The sequence below is a fragment of the Pinus tabuliformis genome, chromosome 1_1 (genome assembly GCF_031772625.1).
Source record: "Pinus tabuliformis cultivar Carrire ecotype Pingquan chromosome 1_1, CPIR1, whole genome shotgun sequence".
In the NCBI taxonomy this organism is placed as follows: Eukaryota; Viridiplantae; Streptophyta; class Pinopsida; order Pinales; family Pinaceae; genus Pinus; species Pinus tabuliformis.
This window is the reverse complement of record NC_142297.1, coordinates 312,157,443-312,177,318: the sequence shown is the minus strand read 5'-3', so window position 1 is coordinate 312,177,318 and position 19,876 is coordinate 312,157,443.

Genomic DNA, 19,876 nt, shown 5'->3' with positions numbered 1-19,876 from the left:
CACTTGTCACCCTGGGATTCGCTAACCTCTGGTTCAGCGAATAACCATAGTCGCTGCGCATAAACATCGGGATTTGGTTAATATTCGATTAATCAAATAACCGCAAGTGTTTAACCCCTAACCTAAGGTTTAATCCCCGCCCAAGCAATGATTAATGGCCAAACATTAATGCGGGCCCCGTACCTTAAACCACTGTCATTTCACTATCCCATCAACCGTTGGATCGCGCCCTACAGATCCAACGGCCCATATTGATATCGGAGCCGCTCCGACGTACGGGAGTTAGCACCCGATAGAACGATGGTTTTGCCGTCGTACAAAGGACGTGCGTCCCATTCCTATTGCGTCAGGCCTGCTCTGACATATACCGCCCCCGTACCAAAGGCGGTCCGATAAAAACCATTTACCGCCTTCTACCCCTCGCCGCACACGTCATACGACACGCCAGCCCCCATGCCACTGTTCCGTCCAACGTGTCTGCTTAATCATCCGGCCATGTCAGCGCCCACGTCGGCTGCCACGTTACCCTCTGAACCCGCTACGCGACAAAATCTATGTCATGATGACGTCAGCACAAAAAGCACCAAAAGTTTAAAAAAGCCCGAAATTTGTCAAAACCCGTGAAAGTGATGGTTTTTGCCTATCTTTATTCATTTGTCTGCGGAGACTTTGCATGCGATTTATGACAATTTGATCGCCATAGCTTTAGTACGCCACCCACAGGAGTTCAGTCCGCAAACTTGGCCCCTCACCGAGCTCCTCAACCTGCATTTAGCACCTGGCGTCCACAGAACAGGTATTTACCCGCAATTCATCCATAAACCTCGTTTTTTCCAAGTTTTTTCTGTAAAAATCACCCGCAAAGCCAAAATTCGACCCAAAATTACAGTGCTGCTCCTACACTTCTCCATTAACATCACTGTTTCAACCATTTTTCAAAAGAAAAACTGTTAACTGTGTTTCCCTCCGCAAATTCGCCTATTGAGCTAAATTGAAGCTCATTTTCTTTGCACTCCGCTTACAAAGCCAATAAATTCAGTCTGCTACCCTAGCTGAGAACAGAATGGACCAATAAAGAGAGAAATTTACCAAGGTTTTCATCCCAAACCACCTATCTGTAGCTTCCCTCTGCGAACATTCCAGAAAATGCCCAAAGACTGAGTTAAATTTGTCAAACTCAATGGCAAAAAAGCACCATTTCCTTTGTTCTACCCAGCTTCCCAATTAAACTCCGCAGGCCTTCTCTTTACATCTGGGATTCACCCTGTGAGACCATCTCCATATAAAAATCAAATTACCAGATTCCTGTCAAAATTCTTGTGAAGGTCCCACTGCCAGCACCTTGTTTACTGTTGACACACAAACTCGAAATCCAGTTGTAAACACTGTTGATCATGGAGGCTCCAGTGGCCTTAAATATTGCCCCCTTGAATGCACCACATAAGAACTTAGAGTGGCTGCCCCTTGCTGACAGTCTGCATGAGGTACATAAACAATACAAGTTGAGAAGTAGAACCATAGATGTGCCTGAACCCAGCAAGCTGAAAGATACTAAACAACCAAAGAAAGCAAAAGATAAAGCTGTCATGACAGAACTCCCTACCAAAACAGACTTAAACCCAAAGGAAGTCACTGTTGAGGACATATTATATGAACAACCCTCAAAAAACCAGCCATACATACCTTCTCCTCCAAAAGAAAATGTAACCAGCCCTCCTGAAAACAATTTCAAAACAGTTTTAATTCGGAACAGCACTCATGATGAAGAGAAGGTCACTGAAAGTTCAGCTGAAAAGGAAAATTTTGTTGGCTACAATACAAAAATTTAGATAGAAAAACCTTTTAACTTGGAAACAGAAATTGGCAAGCTGAAAATAGCTATTCCTCTCTCTAAATTGGCTAAACATGAAGTCTACAGACAACAAATCAATAGGTCACTCCAAAAATCAGAGAATAGGGATGCAGTCAATGTTTTAGATGATCAACCAGAGCTAATTTTTGGCCTTGAAGTCCACGGTAAAACATTAGATGGAGGAGTTCCTCCATTCTATGTAAGCTTAAACATTCATGACAAGGTGCTCCATAATGCTATGTTTGATTCGGGAGCTTCCCACAATCTAATGCCTAAATCTGTGATGGAGAGACTCGACCTAGACATCAAAAGACCCTACAAAGATTTGTTCTCATTTGATTCCAGCCGGGTCAGGTGTCTTGGCCTAATAAAAGACCTTTGTGTATCCTTAGTCCAATATCCAGCTAAGACAATCTTGATGGATGTGGTGGTAGCTGATATTCCACCTAAGTATGGAATGCTTTTATCCAGATCATAGGGTGCAAAACTCCAAGGATATTTGCAACTAGACATGTCCTATGCCACTATTTCAGTCTTTGGACAGCCAAAGAGATTATACCAAGAAACACTAATGAAATATGTGGTTAGTAGTCAAGAAAAGCCCCAAAACTTCCCCATCTATTCTTTGCATTCCGATATGGATTCATTCATTTTATACAATACTGACATGTGTCCCAAAACTGATGTTAGACTCATGGTAATAGCACAACCAGAGGGTATGAATGAACAATCTGCTACTCAAGATCAAAAAATTGTTGATGTGATTAATGCAATAAAGGGAAATGATAGATCATATGACATACAAGATCCAAATTTGCCCATTGAACAAACTTCCAAAACCCCTAAGGCTAATCGTGACCAAGAAATTTTGTGGTACTTAGAGTTTGATGGCTCAGTAAACAAATTAGGAGCAGGGGCAGGGGTTTGGATACACAACATGCAAAATGACCATGCTAAAGGTAATGCATATAGGTTAAATTTCAGATGCACAAATAATATGGCTGAGTACGAAGCCCTGTTGTTAGGACTCAAACTGATCAGAGGCCTAGGGGCAACCGAGGTCTCAATTTTAGGGGATTCAGATCTCTTCATACAGCAGATGAAGGGAAATTTTGTCACAAACGATCTTAGGTTGAGAGCTTATAGAGGGGCAGTCATTGAAATACTTAACACTTTCTCAGAATCTCAGCTAACCAAAATCCCTAGAAAGCACAATTTACATGCACATAGCTTGGCAACCTTCTCTAGCACTTGCAAGCTTCCTTTTGAGCCCAATCACCATTTCACTGCTGAAATCAAACATAGACCTGGTGTCCCAGATAATGTCAAAAATTGGCAGGTCTTTGAAAATGATACACAGATAAATAAATTTTTGACTTTGAAAGAGGAATTCTCCAGCATAAACATTGATACAAGCACCGTGGATGACCAACAACAAATAGAAAAAAATGAACAAAACATATCTACTGAAACAAAAAATCTGATTTTACACCCAACTACCTTTGACGACAAGAATTTACAAGAGCTGAAGTAAACAGACCTTAATGAAATAACTGAGGCAGAAGCTGAAGTAATTGAACTAAAAGACAATTTTCTGCCCACAGGCTTAACTCCTTTGGAGGATTTATTCGATTCAAATGATATTTCAAGGAAGCCAAAAGTGCAACCACTCAATGCAGAAATTGAGGACTGTAACATTGGAACCACAGAAAACCCAAAAATGGTAAAACTGTCAAAAACATTGCCTGCTGATCAGAAACTTAAATACATTGACTTGTTCAAGGAATTCCAAGATGTCTTTGCCTGGAGTTATGAGGATCTCAAGTCCTATGATACTTCAATCATCCAACACACTATACCTTTGAAAGAGGATCAATTTTTTTTTAAACAAAAGCTTAGAAGGGTGAATCATGTCCTCCTTCCCTTGATGGAAAAGGAAGTTAAGCATATGTATGAAGCAGGAATCATTGCACCGATCAGGTTCTCATAATGGATTTCAAATCTAGTGCCTACTAGGAAGAAAACCAAAGAGATAAGAGTATGTGTTAACTTGAGAAATTTGAATAAAGTCTCTCTCAAGGACCACTACCCCTTACCAAAAATGGACCATATCTTACAAAGGGTAGTAGGAGCCTCTAGGATCTCACTGTTAGATGGATTCTCCGGATTCAATCAGATCTTAGTACACCCGGATGACCAAGACAAAACTGCCTTTACAACACCTTGGGGAACCTTCAAATATGTCAAAATGCCTTTTGGACTCTGTTAGGGTCAGTCTTTCCAGCCTTCCTCCAGTGATCAAATGTGCTCTTACAAAGTGATTTTGAAGTGTCAAGGTCAAATTTTGTCATTTCAGTGAGTCTTCAAGCAAAATTTGGTCACTAGGCATTAGGTCTAGGGTTTGCTCTCACTCTTTTCAAAGTTGCCCAAATGCCAATATTTGTCACTATTCAGCTGATTCTATCATCATTCATAGGGTTGTCATTATCATGTCAGTGTCTAATGAGTTATTTTACACCTTGTTCATGCTTCAGTTTCACCTAGGCAAGGCCATTTCCCTCTCCTAGGGTTTTGATGGCAATATCTCTTGGACGGTCAAATCATCGGCAAAAATTGTATCCTGATGTTCATACACCTTCCCCTATCCTTAAAGTACCTTATCAAACACTTCCCATCCCTTAGATCCGCCAAATTCCTCATTTTTGCACAAATCGTAGTTTCTAGCTACAACCTGACAATTTTCTAGGTTTGGCCTGTGTTTCGCCCTTTTGGACCCCTTCCCCTCACTCAATCTCTGAGATTCCACTTTCCCCTGCTTCCTAACATCCCTCCCTACTCCCAAAAATTTCCCCAAGAATTTAGAAGCCCCCTATCCCCTTCATTTCGCTCCATTTCGACAAAATTCCTTGTTTCACACATCGGGACAAGTCACACTCAAATGATGTTTCAGAGCAATCGAAGATGAATTTTGGAAAATTGAGAGAGGTTTTTGTCCAAAACATGCCAAAGAAGAAAAACTTCCTTCACGTTTTGCACAGGTGTCATGGTTTTAGAGAAATGTCAAAATTACAATCGTTGGATCCAAGGAGGTTGGCCAAGGCACAAAAAAGGAGAAAGAGGTCCGATCCCCTCCACAACTTGGCCAAGGCTTCCTTGAAGGAGAAGGGCACCAAATAGCTCAGCCACAGCACAAAGCCCAAGAAATTTTGAGCATTTTGGGTAAATTTTGGTTTTTTCAGGCAATTTACAAGTTTTCTCCATTAACGGGTCTCACCCCCCGCTCGACCCTTCATCATGGCAACTCCATTTGAAAAAAACTCAGCATTTCCAGATTTTTCATGAGAAGTTACATATGGTCATCAATGGAATTGAGATTTTATGAAGTTTTGGGCCTCCAGAAAGTCAAAAAACAAGCAAAAAATGACTTTCTGCCACATTTTTGAGTTGCAGAAAGCCGTATTGGGAGATTGCAATTTTGGAGGGGCAAATGACCACCAAATTCAGAAATTCCAGTTGGGTTGGAAAGTAGACTCAAAGACCTTTCCAACACGCCTACTCTTGCGCAATTTTGACACCTGGAAGTGCCCCAAATGTGGTCCCAAAGGCGCACGACCCGTCAGGCAGAGGCACGCGACCCGTCAGGCAAACTTCTCCAGATTTCAGTGTACAGCTCAGAAAAACGCAGTTTGACCCTGTTTGACTTTTTGGGGTGGATTATTATCTTCTTTGATGTAATTAATGTACTTTTATGACACTTTTACACTTATGTACCTCTTCTAGAAGATTCATTCATGAAAAAGGTGAAAATTAAATGAATGAATTGGTTTCCTAGCTTATAGAGGCAAGTTGTTTTGACTACCTAGTTTTTAGTGCTCAGTTTAGAATTGGTTGAAACAGCTCCTAGAAGGATGAGCTCGACCCCTAGAGGCAAGGGAAGAGGTTGGATTTCCTATATTATGTATTTTCTCAATCATTTTCATGGTTGGAGAGGTTGGACTCTTGAGGGAGAAGCTATCATTGTATTATTCACCGTATCTCTGCAATTTTTGGCTAAGGAAGACCAGGGTTTTGCAGTCCTCTTTGGGATTCTTATGGTCACATGTATTTATGGTGTGTTTCTCTATGTACCTGTAAGTGTGTTATGTGAATCATTTCCTTTCTTTTCCTTCTGCACATTAAGCAAACGAAGTGTTAAAGTAAGAATTCATGACTGTCATGCTCTGCTTTTAAGTTTGTTTAATTTCAATGTTTTCTACTATTTAAGGAGAATTCAAAGTTATTGTTTGCTCTCCTTAGCTCCTCACCTGTCATTCCTAACCATCCACCTCAATCAAAGGCATCAATACTGTCTCCTACCTCGCCCCAAAGAACCCCCTGTAGAAGCTGTGTCCAATCCCCGCACCCAAAATTGCCATCCCCTCAATTTGCCACCGAAAACCCTAAAAACCCCAAATCAACCTTTTTGATTAGTTTACTAGCCTAAAATCAGTGTTACCCTATTGGTCATCTCATCCATTGAAGATCTCACCGAGATAGACCGGAGAGAGCCCTCTCCCGCCCCGTAGGGCTAGCTACGAGGCGAAGTGGTTTGATGTTGCCTTGAGGTTTACCTTTCTCAGCCTGAGGTGAAATTTCAAGCGCTAAAAGACTCAAAAATGCGGGGGCCACTTTTCAAAGAGCAATGGATATAGCCTTTGCCAAAGAGATCCATGATTTCTTAGTCATATACCTTGATGATCTCATTGCTTTTTCAAAATCAGACCAAGAACATTTAGAACATTTAAGGCAATTGTTCCTAATTTGCAGAAAATATGGCATATCATTGAACCCAAAGAAATCACTGTTTGGCCTAGAAGAAGGCAAACTCCTAGGTCACATAATCTCAAAAGATGGCATTAGGATTGACCCAGATAGAATTCAAGCTATCCTTCAAGTGCCTCATCCAAGAAACATCAAAGAATTGCAATATTTTTTAGGAAAGATCAATTTCCTAAGGAGATTCATTCCCAATCTGGCTGAACTAATCAGATTATTAAACAATATGCTCAAGAAAGATTCTAAAGTCAAATGGAAGATGGAAGCTAAACAAGCCTTTGAGGACATCAAAACAGCTTTGATAAAAACACCAGTCCTCACAAGTCCCAAGTTTGATAGAGATTTCATCATTTTTTCCTTTGCATCTGAGCATACTATTGCTGCTGTCCTATTACAAAAAGATGACCAAGGATGTGAGAAGCCCATTGCTTTCTTTAGCAAAGCCCTTAGAGATGCTCCCTTAAAATACCAGATCATGGAAAAACAGGCTTATGCCCTTGTAAAAGCCATCAAGGACTTCAGAGTTTATATCTTATACTCACATGTGATAGCCTATGTTCCAAATGTTGTGGTTAAGGATATTTTAACTCAAGAAGGAATTGAAGGTAAAAGGGGCAAATGGATAGCCAACATCTTAGAGTATGACATTGAAATCAAGCCTACAAAACTCATAAAAGGACAAGGGCTAGCCGAATTAATGACTGAAACCAACTTTCAAGCCCTTGATATCAATCAACTGTACAACGAACAGGAGATGGCGACTCCACCGATCAATCAATCCTTTTTACAATCACCTTGGTATGCTGACCTATGTTTTGTATTATTAAGCCTCTAAGCTCCTCCAGGGTTGTCCAGAACTAAAAATAGATTCTTGAAAATGAAGGCATCAAAGTTTTGTATTTTAGAAAATGTATTATTTTGGAAAAATCCTGAACGTATCTTGCTTAATTGCCTAACATTGGATGAAACTGACAAACTCCTCAAGGAATTTCATGCAAGTGACTGTGGAGGACACTTATACTGGAAATCAACAGCTGATAAAATCCTAAGGGTTGGATTTTATTGGCCCTCCCTGTTTGCTGATGTGAAAAAATTTGTAATGTCTTGCCATAAATGCTAGATCTTTGAAGGCAAGAGAAAGTTGTTACCTTTACCCCTCAAACCTATTTCAACTGAAAGACCATTTCAACAATGGGGTTTAGACTTCATTGGTGAAATTCACCCCTCCTCTTCTAGCCAACACAAGTGGATTTTGACTGCCACAGACTATTTTACCAAATGGATAGAAGCCATCCCTTGTATGCAAGCCAATGACTCAATCATCATGCAATTTCTAGAAACCAACATCTTGTCCAGATTCGGCTATCCAGAAAAAATTATTACAGACAATGCTGCTTCTTTCAAATCCAAAAGAATGATCAACTTTTGCCAAAAATACCACATTACCTTAGGCCATTCCACAGCCTATTACCCTCAGGGTAATGGATTAGCTAAGTCTTCCAACAAAAGCATCATCAACATCATCAAAAAGGTCTTGGAGGAGAACAAAAAGAATTGCCATAAAAAACTTGTAAATGCACTATGGGCAGACCGACTAACCACCAAAAGATCCATTGGAACAAGTCCATATGAATTGGTTTATGGGATGGAGGCAAGATTCCCTTCATCTTTGGGAATCCCTGTAATCAAGTTGCTGCAAGAAATACAAGCAGAGCCTAATGATATTCAAAGAAGGATAAATCAAAATATTCACTTGCCGCAGACAAGAGAGGAAGTATATCAGAGAACCCAGGTTTTACAAGATAAACTCAAAAAGATCTTTGACAAAAGAACAAAAGCTGAGGACTTCTTCATAGGAAACAAAGTGCTGAGATGGGACTCTAGGAGAGAAGATAAAGGGAAACATGGAAAATTTTATTTTCTTTGGAAAGGACCATATGTTATTCATGCTGTATAAGGTAACAACACTTATTTTCTGAAGAGTTTGGGTGGCACAGATACTGAGGAAGGCCCAGTCAATGGGCGAATGCTCAAGCACTATTTTGATTCCCTTTGATCTGCGTAAAATGACTGTATATTATACATAAATATTTGTATTTCCAGCAGTTTTTATTTACACCAATTAAAAAAGCAACAACATGCAGCAGATTTTGAGGAACAGATCAAGGAATTGCACCAAGCATTGGTGTATATTTTGAATTTACCACAAGGAACCAAAAAGGAAGACTTGGAAAGTACAAAGATGATGATAAGTACTCAGAAAAACCAGCAAAGACAGAGCTGTAATTTTGCATAGACCAGCTCATAAAGGCTGCACACATGCTACAAAGGTTCAGATCATTGGTTCCCAGCAGAAGAAAGTTTTGAATTACAGCAGTCAACTGAGAATAAGGCAACCTGACCTGTTGTTCTTGGCTTTTCACCAGGAAAATCCATCCCCAAGTGGAGCCACTGTTAGGTTCCTATACCGGTAGGTTTCATTTTTCATGATTGACTAGCGAAGTGCCAAATATGTTCATCTTTTCATGCTGCAAAGGTTCCATATTTTGTAAAGAGTTAGAGAGAGTTAAAAACTGTAAAGAGGGTATGCCCTAAAAGAATAATCAAAGGGCAAAAATAAAAATGAATTGGTCAGAGAAAATAACATAAATGAACCCCAAACCAAAAGACCAGGAAAGTGTGCTAGCTCAAGTGCCACTACTGTTCCAGTTTTGAAGAACTTCAAGTCATGGGTGATTTACTCACATTTGATGGATGGCCCAACAGCTCAATCTGGGCCAGTCCATATTTGAATTTACTGTTGTAGAATAGAGAATAAATATCTATCCAAACAGTTCAAGCTTGCAGATCACTAGCTAACTAGAGGAATTAAGGAGCCCAACTGCTTAATCTGGGTCCTTGGCAGAAATAAGGGTAGACCTAGATAGCAGGGCAGTCAAAAGAAAAAGAGTTACATCAGGGTTTGCAAGTTCAAGTGCACCCAATCAAAATGAAGAAAAAATGCTAGGAATTGTAGAATGGGTAAGTAGATTGAAGTTGCAGAAACAGGGCTTTCAGCAGTATCATCTTTTGCATATGATCTATTTTCATAAATGTCTCAAGAACTATGGCAAAGGTATGATGACATATCAGATGTTGCATGTCTAACTTCCCCTCTCCTCCCTCACAAAAAACACTCACTAACATCGCTTAAAGAGATTGAGATCTGCTAAAAAACTCTTGACTTCACTCCATTTCCATGAAAATTCAAGCGAAATTGTAGGTTGGCTTAAGAGCTAAAAGCCACATTTCTTGTGTAAAAAGTTTTATTTTTCCTAAACACCCTAAAGCCTAGGTGATTCAATATCATGCACTTAGCGCTTTTCCCTTCAAATTCATATTAATATTCTAACTTTAATATATAAATCCCCTTTATATCTCCCCTACCCTATTACGTATAAAAATCTGCAAAAACCCAAAAATATTGTAAATACCCCACCCCCGGCCTAATATGGCTATAAACTTTCTTTCGGGAGTCATTGATCCACCTGGGACCAATAACAACCCGCCACTTGTCACCCTGGGATTCGCAAACCTCCGGTTCAGCGAATAACCATAGTCGTTGTGCATAAACATCAGGATTTGGTTAATATTCGATTAATCAAATAACCGCAAGTGTTTAACCCCTAACCTAAGGTTTAATCCCCGCCCCAGCAATGATTTATGGCCAAACATTAATGCAGGGCCCGTACCTTAAACCGCTGTCATTTCGTTATCTCGTCAACCGTTGGATCGCGCCCTACAGATCCAACGGCCCATATTGATATCGGAGCCGCTCCGATGTATGGGAGCTAGCGCCCAATAGAACGGTGGTTTAGCCATCGTACAAAGGACGTGCATCCCATTCCTATTGCGTCGGGCCTGCTCTGACATATACCGCCCCCGTACCAAAGGCGGTCCGATAAAAACCATTTTCCGCCTTCTGCCCCCTGCCGCACACGTCATACGCCACGCCAGCCCCCACGCCACTGTTCCGTCCGACATGTATGCCTAATCATCCGGCCATGTCAGTGCCCACGTCAGCTGCCACGTCACCCTCCGAACCCGCTACGCGACAAAATCTACGTCATGATGACGTCAGCACAAAAAGCGCCAAAAGTTTTAAAAAGCCCGAAATTTGTCAAAACCCGTGAAAGTGATGGTTTTTGCCTATCTTTATTCATTTGTCTACGGAGACTTTGCATGCGATTTGCGACGATTTGATCGCCATAGCTTCAGTACGCCACCCACAGGAGTTCAGTTCACAAACATGGCCCCTCACCGAGCTCCTCAACCTGCATTTAGCACCTGGCGTCCACAGGGCAGGTATTTACCCGCAATTCATCCATAAACCTCTTTTTTTCCAAGTTTTTTTCTGTAAAAATCGCCTGCAGAGCCAAAATTCGACCCAAAATTACAGTGCTTCTCCTACACTTCTCCATTAACATCACTGTTTCAACCATTTTTCAAAAGAAAAACTGTTAATTGTGTTGCCCTCCGCAAATTCGCCTGTTGAGCTAAATTGAAGCTCATTTTCTTTGCACTCCGCTTACAAAGCCAATAAATTCAGTCTGTTGCCCTAGCTGAGAACAGAATGGACCAATAAAGAGAGAAATTTACCAAGGTTTTCATCCCAAACCACCTATCTGTAGCTTCCCTCTGCGAACATTCCAGAAAATGCCCAAAGACTGAGTTAAATTGGTCAAACTCAATGGAAAAAAAGCACCATTTCCTTTGTTCTACCCAGCTTCCCAATTAAACTCCGCTGACCTTCTCTTTACATCTGGGATTCACCCTGTGAGAAGAATCCTAGGAAGAGGTAGATAATATTTTGTAAAACTTTCTGTTGATAAAACCAAGCTTTTATTGGGCACCTTATGACCCCAATCACTTCATAAGCTTTAGAAGAGTCAAACACAAGCTTGCAGGGTATGTACACTGCAATATCCCTCAAATTGAACAATTTGCTGATCAACAAGAATGGGTAGAGGGCACACTAGTTGAAGAACTTTCTAAGGAAGAGATAACAGAAAAAGCAATCAAAGACCTTGAAAAAGCAATTGACCTGGAATATTTTGGACAAGCATTCTTCATAGCTCCTCGGCACCTTGGAGAAGGCACCTCATCCGCTACAACTTCCCAAAAACCTGCCCAAGAAAGTGCTCCGCTAGCAAGGACAACTAAAGGAAAAGAAATGCAGGATTCAGAACAGCAAGTGCATCATTCTGAGCAGGAAGAGACAATGGCAGACCGACCGGTTTCTACAGATGAACAAAGTCAAGGGCAAGACCCTTCTACTCAAGCGAAGGTAGCTGACATTCTAGTGTTACAGACTCCTCTTAATGAAGAGAGGGAAAAGAAAAGGGATAAACAAGAAGAGACACCTCCAGGGACATCTACCGATCAACAAGGAGAAAAGAGACAAATATTAAATCCTTTTTTAGAAGAAGAAAAACCAGAGGGGCCAACAGAACAGCAAGTTCCCCCAAGCATGGAGACATCAGCTAGCTCCTTTCAGCAGGAGCAAGAGATACAATAAGGTGTGGAGGTTACATCCACCAGGCAACAGAGCAGACATGGCTCTGACATTAAAAAAGCATTCACTGATATCAAGGCTAGAAATGAGCCAGTGAGGTATCAGCTCTACAATCAGTTGCTAAGGATGGCTCCCACTAATCAGCAAAGGCTAATGGTAGCCTATGACATCCAAGAAGGGAAAATGACTCTCAGTTATTCAGACCTACAACTCAGCAACCACAATCAGCTACCGACTATATCAGAACTAATCTGGAAGTTCTCGCTAGGGATATCCATCCGATGGACCAGATTGAATTACACAAGAAGACAGGGGAAATGGTATATTATACCTTGGCAGACAAAACACTGTTGGCCCATAGATTGCAAAATTCTCTGCACAATACTTCTGCCCAACTAGAATTGGAGAAAGCCTCATCACAGGCCAAGGACAATAGAATCAAGTCCCTGGAGGATATTATCATAGAGGTGGGACATGATCCCCAGGATCCAAAGGGCATATAGGCCTTGATCAAAAAGAAAGAGGAAGACATAGCAGCCCTCAGAAGACAACTTAGGCTGCCAGCTACACTACATCCTCAAGCCACAGAGATAGCACAACAAAAAGAAGAGCAGGATGTGGTAACTTTGCTTATGAGCTTGCACAAAAGGTTGATAGAAACAGAGAGTGCCTTGGAGGCATCATTGCAAGGAAGATAGGGAGAGTTGGCCTCTCAGCCAACTCAAACAGCTTACAGTCTTACAGTTGCTCCTCCCACGGCCACCACAACAGTCCCTCCCACTGCTACAACATCAGAAGCAGGTACCTCAAGTTCAGCACCAGTTTCAGCAACAACAACAACAACAGTAGAGTAAGAGGCCAGCCTAAGTATGGAGGGGATGATGAAAGAAATAAAAGCCCTGGAAGAACAGATGGCAGAATTGAAAGAGGCCAAAGAAAAGCTGGCTAAAATTGAGGAAAAATATGACAAGTCAAAGCAGGATGTAGCTGAGAAGACAAGGGAAGTGAAAGCCCTGGAAAAAAGGATAAAGGAGCTGGAAAAAGAGCTTACACTTGATAGGACCCTAGCTGAGGTCAAGAAAATTTTGTGGGCCAAGATCGGCCAATCCATTACTGACCAGTGGCAGTCGATTGAGACCATACATGAGCAAATGGACTTGATCGGCTTAGCTCAATTTGAAAATCAAAAGGCTAGAGCATCATTAGGTAATATGCCTGAGCAAGCCAACAGGATGATTAAATTTCTTAATACTCATACTAAAGAGCAACTGGCAACAATAGGTATCAGGAACAAGACTGATACCATCTTACTAGTAAAGAGGGTACTGACCCTAAGGAATTTTGTGCAAACTTTAGAAAGAAAATGCCAAGAAATGCAGGCAGAGGTGAATGAATTCAGAATAAAGTTTGCAGCATTGCAGAGTAGGGGGCTACCGAGTTTAGTAACTAGCGCTGGACGACTGCTGCCACATGAGCATTATGCCAACAGGGTAAACAACTATGCCTCCAATCAGATGACAACGTCCTCGAGCACATCAGTAGAAACAGGGCCTCCATCTAGACAAAGTCTTTATGACAAGCTGGAAAATTTGTTATACATTAAGCATGAGATAAAACATCTCTTTGAAATCCAGCCAAACTTTTATAGATACACTGAAGCTGATCAAACACTGATAAAGATACAAAGACATCAGCTACCTACAGAGGATTGGTGGAAAGGAATGATGGAAACATTGCTCAGGTGACTTTGTTTATTACTTCTTTTTTGATAAGCTACAGGTCATCACATACAGATGGCACGGTCCACCTATCAAAGGGAAGAAAAGGCAGCGCAAGGCAGAAATGGAATGATCCCTACAGCTCATTGAATGCAAAGAAACCGAGCACTGATGATGAAGACCAAGACAGCAGCAAATAGCGTACCAGCATTAGGACAGCAAAGGCAGAATGAATGCGCAGCAGGCAACAGACTCACACAGCCCAGAAAAGTCAAAATATATCTGACTAATTGGACAGCTAGCACATTCATATTTATTACAGCATTTATTCCCTCATTCACTACTTCTTGAGAGTTGGTAAAGAAAGTTATGAGTTCAAAGACTTATCTTCATGATATTTTGTATCTCCATTTTGTATAAATACCTCCCCATAATATGTATTTGGGGTTGGTGATTTTTTCTCTAAGCTACGCTGTAATTTCTGAAACTCTCTAATACAAATGGTTGTTGGAGTTCATGGTGTCTGCACTATCTGAATGTGCAAATGATGTTCTGGGACCTGCTACTCAATTCCTGAGTCATTCAATGGAACAATAAGTTATTTTAAACTTCGTTTTATGTTGTCTATTTTTACAAATTTCACATATGTTTCATAATCTTGATAACAGTGAGAAAGCATAGCCCGGGACTTGTTTAATTACACCCTGTGCTCAATTTCTGTTATTATTGATGTTTTCCTCAAAATTAGTCATAGAGATGAATTCTTAACTGCTCATGTTTGTACTAATTCCTTCACTTTAAATACTGTTTAGGAATTCTTAACTGCTCCTGGACAATACTCATACACTTTCCCTCTGCCAACTTAATGAAATATTCTTGATTGCCTTTCATTCCCTGAATTCATTTCATCACTTCAGATTTTAAAATTGTTCCTAGACTACCTACCTTGCTCTGTAGCATTACCACTTACCCCAAGAGACATTTTCAGCTGTACATCATCCTTGACTCCATGGCCCAATGGAACAGACTTTCTTAGACTTTATCCTCAGCTCTGCTTGGAATCACCATCCAACAAACTTAAAACAAAAACCTGTGCATCATAACTAGCCTAAAATACACCAAAACAAAGCTAAATTACATAGAGAGAGCCCTCTCTGGTTGCAGGTAGGCTAGGACCTGCAGCTAAAAGATTGGTTTGTGGTTACCTCGGCCGTATTCCCTTCAGGAGGCAGGGAACAACCTGAGTGATAACATCATTGGCGACTCCACTGGGGAACTGAATGACTGTTTGTTACTGTTGTTTATTTTCTAAAGCTACATATGGAGCCTGAAGTTATCCAGGTAGCCTCTGAAACTGTTCTTGCTGTGCATTTACAGGAGTGAGTAAAAGCTGCTTCAGTCAATCTCCAGTCTAGTTTTAGGCTTTAAATAGATGTCCCAAAGATTCGATCAGTTGTCTTGTTTTAACATATTCAAAGGAAAGCCTAAAGCCTCCTATAATTCAAAGAACTTTCTGTAGAATACTGTAAAAACCTGTGATCTTAAAACATTTCCGGGAAACACCAAAAATAAATTTAGAAGCTGGCTCCAAAGAAGAAAACTCGGTACACCAGGTCAAACCCTGACCCAGATCCTTCAGCTATTTTTGAAAATCCCAATTTAATTGCCAAGACCCTTAGGAAACAAGAGGAACAAGAAAATTCTGTTGATTCTGACCCTGAAACAGTTCAACAGAACTATATCCCGACTCCTGCTAAAGCCACAGTCTGTCTTCACACAACTGCTACTTCTCCTAGTTCTTCATCCACCTCCCAAAGCAACTTCTCCACACCTCCATCCACTGCACATATTTCAACTCCTGTCCCTGCTGTTCCAGCCATCCCATTTCTTCCTGTTGTTCCATTTATCCCTGTAAATATGGAAAATAGATATGCTCCTTTACAGTTACTTGGAAATCTTGGGGCTATGCCTCAAGATTATCAAAGTAAGATCACTTATTTTGATGGTACTGGTACATATATAGCCCAACAACGTACAAAGAAAATGCAAGACTATTTTCAGAACTATGAAATTGACGATGATGATGTAAGAATGAAGATTTTCATCCAAAGTCTAACTGGTGATGTTAGGACTTGGTTTAGAGCACTTGCTGCAAACTCTATAGCCAATCCTAATGCCCTTTATTAATCATTTTTGAATAGGTTGGAAAAGAAGAAGGATCCATTACATATCCTATCAAAGTATGACAGTATAAAAAGAGGCCCACAAGAAACTGTCCTAGATTATTGTGCTAGATTCAACAGTGTATACAATGCTATCCCTCAAAACCTTAGACCTCCACCTGACTTAGCCTTAATCAAATTCCCTGATGGATTTGATTCTGACATGGCATATCAACTAACGGAAAGAGCCCCTCCAACCTTAGAAGACATGCAGAATATAGTTGTTAGTGTAGAGGCAAATCTCATTGCTAAAAGAAATCAGGCAAGAGCTAAAAGAAGAACAAATTTCAAGGAACAACCTTCAGCGTTTGAACAAAAGCTTGATGCAATCATCAAAGGTATGGACAGACTTGGAGATAGAGTAGAGACCATCGAAAGGAAATCATCTTGGGAAGGGCAACCAAGTAACATAGCAAGGAACCCAAATTTTAGAAAAAACCAAAATCCAAATGTTGGAAGGGTTGGCTCTGACCAGAACATCAGACCCCCATTTCAAGAGAACTATGCTGAAGCCTCAACATCTAGTGAACCAACAGAGGACCCTCATATCAACTTAATGGGTTTAGACAGTGAACAACAAGTCTTTCTAACACAAGAAGATCAAGAGGCCCATAATTTCAACCAATTTCAAACCAAATCAGGAGAGTCATTTGACTTTAAAGAAGGTTATGATGCAACAGTCTATGAGGTACATAAACAATACAAGTTGAGAAGTAGAACCATAGATGTGCCTGAACCCAGCAAGCTGAAAGATACTAAATAGCCAAAGAAAGCAAAAGATAAAGCTGTCATGACAGAACTCCCTGCCAAAACAGACCTAAACCCAAAGGAAGTCACTGTTGAGGAACCCTGTAGAAAAATTACAGAACATCGTGTAGAACCCTTGCAGACTTCCTGTAGAAGCTCACGAATGAGGTTTCTTGATAGCCAAACTTTGTGAAACTCTCTGGAAGGGTGTTAGGGACCCCTTAGGCCCTCTCTGTACCATCCCAACCTTTTCCAAGCATTTCTCCTCCTTGATCCACCCATGCACAGTGAAAAGCCAGTTAAAAGCACATGCATGATAATTCTAATAACTTAGTAAAAAATACAAAAAGATGTTTTCTTTAGCTAGAGGCAGTGTAGACACATGTATTTTACCTTCATAGAAGTAATGGCATCTCTTTTCGTAGTTTTCATTCTCTCCTTTGCGTCAGTAGGACTAGCTAGTAGAATTAGGGTTTGCTAGGGTTTGCGTTTCTTTTTGGCTTTTAGTTTCTTTCCGCAAGTAGATTAGCTTCCTTTGAGTTAGCTTTCATCCATCAGTTAGAAAGCTTCTTCTAAGAGCTCATAGAAGTTGGCTTAAGCCCCTAGCGGACTTGTGCCAGCTGACCAAGTGACAGCTGCGGCAAGAGCTACTACTTGTGCATACAACACCGTCGCTTCCAAATTTGTTACGAACTATTGGGTTGATAAAATTAAAGAAGGGAGTTCCAGGAGTTGTAGCATTATTGCTGCAATACTGGAGCTCAACATATTTTTGGCGCCATTGCCGGGGAAGCGTCAGAGTATTGGTGATTGTTTCTTTTCTTCTATTTTCTACTACAACCTTCTGCTAAGTAGTTTATTTCATTTCCATTATGCAATTTCGTTTCTGCAAAAGTAGATTCGTATTTCCCGCTTTCGTAGATTAGCATTTCTCGCTTTCATAGATTAGCATGTCAATTCCGCAATTTCATTTCTGCAAGCGTAGACTAGCATTTCAATTCCGCAAGCGTAGCCTAGCATTTCATTCCTGCAATTTCATTTGAGCAAAATAGATTAGTCATTTCCTGATTTCATTTCAATTCCGCATTTTCATTTCAGCAAGATAGTTAGTTTCAATTCAATCTATTTTAGTATTTGCAGGTACAAGTAGAAAAAAGAAAAAACAACCAAAAATATTTCCTTTCACGCCTTGTAGGAGTAGAGATAATTTAGAAAAATATTTGCACAACACCCCCCACTGCTTCACACAACCAACCTTCTCTCTTCTTCGATGGCTGTGATTAAGAAGAAGCCCTAGGTGGACATCAAGGCATCTTTAAAGAACCTCTAGGGGAGAAGAAGAAGAAAACATTCCTCTGGAGCGAATGGCTACAAGCAGAAATGTTGGGAGCAGTACCTTATCCAGAAATGAATTTGTGAATCAGATCAAAGATTTCAAGAGTGATATGAGGCAGTTTCTTGCCATGCAACTGGATACCTTGCGGATCCAAAAGAAGCAAGAAGAAGCGAAGAGGTCTTTGGCCATTTTTTGTCCCAGGTGCACTAGAAAGCATCCTAGGAACGAATGTCCATTGTACTCCATAGAAGTGTGTTTTGTCTGTGAAGAATACCATCCTACAAATCAGTGCCCTTCCTTACCCAGAATCAAAGCTGCATATCAGAGAGCCAAAGGAGCCACTGAATCACTCTATTATATGAACCAAAGGAAGCCGCATGAACCCAGATCTTACTAGCAGGAACTGCAAGGGACACCCGAGACCTATTATAAACCCTATCAAGCCACTTTCATGCCTTCTTGGGGTCCCCCTACTCATCCTTCCTGGTTCACACCTCCTCCTTGTTCCTTCACAGATCCATATTATGCCCAACCAGCTGCTCATTCATTTCACTCTTATGCTCAGCCACAACCTCAGTGGAATGCACCTCATCAGGGGTGGAGGCCCCAATACAACACTCCTCCCGCTTCTTTTCCTCCACCACCTGCTCATCCACAACCATCGCCTCCTGCTCCACCAAGGCAACCCCAAATGCCTACCCAACCACAACCCCATCCACATCCATCTCAAATCTACGCCTCCACTCAACTACCCGCACCACCATTTCCAAAACCATACCATGGAGCAGCTCAACCCAATTGCAAAGTTGAGGCACAACATGTCCAAACAACGACTCTTGAGCTCAATGATCTTCACCATAGCTCAGGAAGAGTATTGCAAAAAAGAGATTATATTGAAAGCATTGAAGGACCACATCAGGCAAAAGAAGATTCAGAAGAGGAAATCAAAGAACCATGGGCTTTACTTGATGAAGAGAAGACATCAGAAGCAGAGATAAACAAAGATCCTTCATGGTTACCATCAAATCTTCCACGTATTCAAGAGAAAGATCAGCAAAAAGAGGAAGATGAGGAAGTCATGTTAGAAGGTGACATGAAACATGATCCAGATCAGCAAAAGAACCAAGGATATCAGAGCTATAATGAAATATGGTTTCAGACGGTCACTAAGTTGCAGCAGTACTCTCTTCTTCAGCTATGTTTGATCCCTTCAAAGTCAAATCATTTGGTCTCTGAAATCCGGATAGCTTTCAAATCATGCATTTCAAGCCACCACATCATTTATCTCTAATCTCGATGTGCACATGGCTCCATTGGAAGTATTCTTATACTTGAAAAGAATTTTGTTTTTCAAGTAGGGTAGAGTAGAAAAAAAGAGAAAAAAGAAAAAGAAAAATGAAAATAAGAATAAAAATAAAAATCTAAGGTGAAAACCTCCTCGGAGGCGCCTTAGATTGGCTCATTGATTGAAAACATCCATGAGGCGGTCAATGGGTTGGGAAAAAAGAGAAAAGAGAATAAGATCTCTGGGTGAAAACCTCCCTTGGAGGCGCCCAGGGCAGGCAATTACGGTGAAAACTTCCATGAGGCGCCCTAGTTGTTTTTCAAAAAAAAAAAAAAGAGAGAGTAAAA